Below are 6,000 nucleotides of genomic sequence, written 5' to 3'. Positions count from 1 at the left end.
TAACCCCCTTAAGTTTTCCCTAGCTAATTTGAACCTACAATAGTAGAGGTTAAAGAAAGAAGAGTAGCTTAACCGTGTCTGTGGATTAAACTCATCCTTTGACCCATGGTGGTAATAGGAATATTACTTAATAAACAATATTCTGAGATATCACTGCATGGGAATTTTTTCATCTATTACTATTGAATCCGCTATTTGGAACCAGCAATTTTGTGTATGTTGGTACTGGGTCTTGAACTCAGGGTTTAGTCACTGTCCCTAGGTTTTTTCACTCAAGTTTGCCACTCTATCACTTAAGTGACTGTTCCACTTCTGGCTTTTTGGTGGTTAGTTGGAGATAAGAGTCTTACATACTTACCTGCCTGGGCTGACTTCAAACTGCAATTCTCAAATCTCAGCCTCTTGAGTAGCTAGGATTAAGCCTCTGGTGCCTAACTTGAAATTTGTTCTGTTTTGTTTTGCTAGTCCTGGGGCTGGAACTCAGGGCCTCACTGCTATCCCTGAGCCTTTTTGTGCTCTAGACTAGCACTCTACCATTTGAGCCACAGCTCCACTTTTGACTTTTTCTGAGTAATCTATTAGAGAATTGGAGATAAGAGTCCCATGGACTTTCATGCCCAGTTGGCTTCAAACTGTGATCCTCAGATCTCAGCCTCCTGAGTAGCTAAGATTACAGGGGTGAGCCACCAGCACCTGACTTGTTTTGCTTGTAAGTTGGAAAAACTTGTCCAAATTATCAATTGTAGGACGTGGAGTAGAATGACCACCAGATGGAAAGCAGAAATTCCAGGATCAAGGTCCCTAGGGAAGAAGAGAACGTAGAGGAGAGTGGGGTTGTCATTGAGATGGGGGTGTGTGTGAAGGGGGTTTGGTCCGGACCTCTGCAGCCCTGTACATGGAAGTTACCTGGAAGATTCTCAAACATACTTTACCTGTATCAGTTGAGGAGTCTTGGTCTTTGGGAATCCCAGATTTATCCATTTTACAACTAAAGGAGGGTTGTCACAGCAAATGATAAATGTGCATGGTGGTATAAATGAAGGAGCATGCTCAGAGATGATACCTTCTAGACTATTAGACTGCCTTGATTCCTTTAATCACACCTTCCATAAAGGACTTGGAGCATCTCCTGGGCCACCTGAGATGAGCAAGCTTTTCTCACCTGCTAAGTAAAGCTGTCTTAAACTGCTCATCTAACTAGACTCTTCCTCCGATTCTGGATGATGTGAAGAATGCAGTTAGCATTAGAGCCAGGCACGTGACAGTGTACGTCACAAGCTCAACCCTGAGTTGAGGTTGTTAAGAAAATAAATGGAGGAGAACAGAACGAAATAGGCTGGACTCAATTGTCAACAGGCAAGGACTGTTTATTGGAGAACAGACCTTCTCACAGGTTTGGAGGTTGTGTGTGGGACTGGATTTGGGGTGGGCTTATAGAGGGCTTAACAAGGAAGCAGAACATAAAAATGGGCTATGGTCTTTTAGAGGCCAAGGACAGTGTCCTTCACCAGGTCCAAAGTGGAATGCTCCACCTGGGGTGAGGGATTTTTGTCTCCTGGGGACCAAGGGTGGTGTCCTTGGCAAGACCAAGCTTGGAATAACCTGTCTATGGGGCAGGCGTGTGGTCAAGCCTGTTCCTGTTTGTGTGCACCTGTTGTCCTTCTTGAGCTAGGGGAATAAGGCAGGAGTCAATCCTTCATATTACATCTTTAGATACATAAAAAGATTGGGCCTAGAGGGGGGAGGCAAGTCCTTCAGAAGTCATGCTCTCTGGAACCTCTCATGATTGTATGATCACCAGCATTTGAAGTTCATGCCGTCATCTCATGGAGATGTAAAGCCACATGCTCCAGGTTGTGGCTGTGAGGCATTGACCCTGGTAGGGCGCACTCCAGACCTCTCTCTTTTCTTAAGGGTGTTACTTTAGACAACTTGTCGTTGCAAGTTGTTTCTCTTTTGCTATATACTGGGACTAAACCCAGACCCCTGCCTCTGCAAGGGCTCTCCCACTTGCATTATGTCTGAGAACTATGCACCTTCTTTGAAAGAGTAAATAAGCAAGGTCCAACCCAAGACTAACATGGTCTTGGAGTTATAGCCCAGGACCATTATTTTTCTCCAAGATTTAGAAGTCTGCTCTTTGAAGTGTTATCAGCAATCAAAACAGCAATCCTAGTAGTATGGAGGTTCCTCAAAAGACTCCACAAAGAGCTCCCCTATGACCTAGCAATCCCACTTTTGGGCATTTACCTGTGCCCCGGCCCGCGGGGTCGGTCAACAAGGGCTCGAAGAGGAACTGACCTGAATGAGAGACAAACCAGACACGAGGAAGGAGACCAAGACAGGGTTCTGATCAAGGTCTGTTTATTGAACTTACAAGCAGGCGTATATACTATAAATGAACGAAGAAGTGGTTGCAACATATTGGTAACACAGTTTTTTACCAAAAAAAAAAAAAGGAATGCAGGTGGGTGGGGTAAGTAAAAGATCAGTATCTATCTTTACGATCAATCTAAGCCACATGGAGGTCTGTTACAAAATTCCTTAATCGATATGTTATGAGCTGACAATTGGCTTTGTGGTTAAGCAATAACTCTAGCAAATGATAGCTTTAGGAAAAGTTTTACAGTGGTCTCCGGCAAGTCCCCCTTCTTTTATTTATTTTAGAGAAGGTTCCTAAAAACAAATTGAGGCTTTAATCTGAGAGGGGAGACAGAGGCACCGATCCTTCTGAGCAAACGATGGGATGTATGGTAAGATGTATGGTAAGGGGAACGATCCTATGGGGAGAATCGTGTCCCAGACCTTTATACATCTCCTGTTGGTTTTTTGAAGGAGGGGATATTGAGCGACACTTCACCCCTATGCTATGGGGCGTATCTCTCGAGGGGTCCTGTGTGCTAGCTTTACTAGCCCCTCTGCACTAGTTGTTCACCTCTTAAGCAGATACCTTCACCCCAAGGGTGCGCGCCATACAGGACTGAGGTGCAGTTCCCGAAGGAGACCCTCTCTCAAGGGGCTCATCTAGGCCTTGGTCTGCAAGGTCTAGCCGGTGGTAATGAATCTGTATAGGTTTTGATGCTAGGGAATCAATCTGTTGCCGAATAAAACCAGTAAGCCTATTAAAGGCCCATGGGCCAAAAGCCAACAAAATTAGGATGCCAACAAAAGGTCCGAGTAGGGATGGGAGGAAAGTCGTGAACCAAGGGGAGGTGCAAAACCAGTTTTTGTACCAGCTTTCCTCTTGTTCTCTCTGCTTTTTTCTTTTCTCTAACCCTTCCCTAACTTTGGCCATGCTGTCTCTAACGACCCCTGTGCGGTCAGTGTAGAAACAGCATTCTTCCTTTAAAGCAGCTCATAGCCCCCCTGTGGTAAAAACGGGAGGTCTAGTCCCCTTCTAATTTGGAGCACTACTTCTGACAAAGAAGATAGTGATCTTTCTAAGGCAGATATTCCTTTCTCTAAGTTTTGTATGTCCTCATCTATTGTAGACCGGAATTCAGAGTAATGTTGATTAGAGAGGACGAGGGCGGCTACTCCGGTTCCTGCTCCAGCCATGCCTAATCCCAGTAAGACAGCAAGGGTTACAGCAGTAACAGGTTCTCTTTTCCGTCGAGGTAAGGCTCTTATGCCAGTCTCCCAAAGTCCTGTAAATTGATCTTGAGAATAGTAAGTTAACCGTGGCACAACCTGTACCATGATGCAGAATATGGGTTCTGGTAAAATTAAAGAGGTATACACACGGGAGATAAGGCCATCTCTGCAGGCCCACCATGTATCATTTGAGGGGAGTAGATATTTGTGAGTCTGATTACATAAAGGTTTATATTCTGGGGGGATAAAACTGCCATTACTGAAAATGCAAAGTCCAAGTCCCATAACTTGGGCTATTGTCACTTCGTTGAAAGGTTGTTGTGTCCAGCGACGTTGGGCGGGGTCGTCGACCTCATAAATGTGGCCAAGTACAGCTATACCCTCATAGAATGGAGGGGAGGAATGATAGCAGAGCCAGCAAGATTCTACTAATTGTGGATTGCTATTGTTAATAGTAAGGAAGGTTTGATTAATAAGGGATAAAATAAGGTTTTTGGCTCTGGGTAAAATCCTTAAGGGCGGCACCTATGGCCAAGCCAATGTTATGCGAGGCAGGGTCAACATCAGAGCAAAGTCTGATAAAGTCAGTAATGGTTTTGCCACTGCGGTGGGGATGTAAGGCAAGCAGAACTGGCATTTTCAAAAGCAAGATGTTTAATAAACTCTATCAGTTTCTTCCTTTCCCATAAGGCGCTTGGTAGCCTCTGTAAGGAGTCCAGTGAACTCACCGTAACATTCATGGGGTCCCTGTCGAACTTTGGCCAAAGAGGTAACAGCAGACCCTTGAAAAGGTAGGCTTTTCCAGGCCTTAAGGGCAGCGTATTGAATCTGAACAAGCAATCCTGGGGGAAATTTAGCCTGTTTTTCATTAGTATCAAATGGCTTGTTGCCCATCAATTTTTCTATGGTCCAGGACTTAGAGTGACCCCCAGCAGATGTGTTACGGCGAGCTATATCCTGGTATCTTTCGCCATAATCAGAATTCCATAAAAGAAAATCGCCTCGTGTTAAAGTAGCCTTGGTTAGCATGGCCCAGTCATTTACTGTAAGCCAGTCCTCGCTCAATGATTCCAAAAGAGAAATGGTATAAGGGGCGGTAGGGCTGTACAAGGAAACAGCATTTTTAAATTCTTTAATATGTGTAAATTCAAGGCGATTGTAATTTTGAGCTCTAATAACCAGACGCTCTCCTCCTTCCTCCTCGCCATTTGAATCATCAGACTTGGGCCCTCCCTCCGGCTCTTCCTCCCTGTCCTCTGCCTCAATCTCTTGATCATCAGATTCTCCTTCTAGATTTTCCGAAGTGGCTCTAATTTGAGACCGAGTGACTGGGAAAGCATTAAGGATCTTTTCCTTTTTTGTCATTAATTTTTGTAAGTTTGGGTTCCTAATTTCTAGGTCCAATTTATATAGTTGTTGTAATAGTTGGGCTTTTTCCTTCTTGGCCTGAAGTAGGGCCCTTAAGGACTGGGCTTCCCGGGAAAGCTTAACTGTGGCTTGTCTGGTGACCGCCTCAAGGTCTGTTGAAGAGACCAAGGCTGGGGCACAGAAGGGAGGGGCTATTTTATAGGGAGGAGGTCGTGTGCCCAAGGGGTTTAGAGGGGGCCAATCTGAGGCTCCTCTTCCAAAGTGGCTTTGTCCTCCGGAGGAAGGACATCATTATTGGGCCTTCGGGATCTGTGGTTAGAAAGAACCGGGTATATAGATTTTTGTTCTTGTAATTGTGAGTCGCTGTTAGTGTCAGGCATCGGTATGGAAACTGAGGGACAATGAGACGCGACTGAGGGGGGTCCGGAGAGGAGTTTTTGGGCAAGGGAGGCCTGACTCCCCGTAAATTTATGTTTTAAAAATTCTTCACCTTCCTTAACCACTCTAGACACATCTTTGTGTTGGTGGCAAACTTGAAGGATCTCATTTATGAGGTTCCAATATGAAAAAGCCTGAACAGGAATCTTTTCGGGGCCAAAAGTTTCACAAAAATCCTTAAGACAGTCTCCAACACGACCCCACCTTCTTTCTTCTATAGTACCCTCCCGAGGAAACCAAGGGCAAATATCCTCCAGGAGCATAAAAAATTGAGTTAAATCTTTTTCTTAACCCGTGTTCCTCGTGCCTTGAGTGAGGCCTTTAGGCCTTGAACAAAAAGTTCATGCTTACTAAGTGTTTGTCCCATAATTGCTTCACCTCTCTTACCTTACGGATCTATATCGCAGTTGGGCGTTTCTGCGGTGATCATGATGCGGATCTTCACTCACCGGCTAGGTGGTGATCCAAGAAGAAGAGAGCAGCCGCTCAATCAAGGGACATTCAGACCAGGATCCGTGCTTCGAGCCCCACGTTGGGCACCACCTGCTCCCGCCCGCGGGGTCGGTCAACAAGGGCTGGAAGAGGAACTGACCTGAATGA

The sequence above is a fragment of the Dipodomys merriami genome, unplaced genomic scaffold (genome assembly GCF_024711535.1).
Source record: "Dipodomys merriami isolate MVZ:Mamm:240054 unplaced genomic scaffold, mDipMer1.0.p SCAF_2, whole genome shotgun sequence".
NCBI classification, from domain to species: domain Eukaryota; kingdom Metazoa; phylum Chordata; class Mammalia; order Rodentia; family Heteromyidae; genus Dipodomys; species Dipodomys merriami.
The sequence above is the reverse complement of the archived record's forward strand: the minus strand, read 5'-3'. Positions refer to the sequence as shown.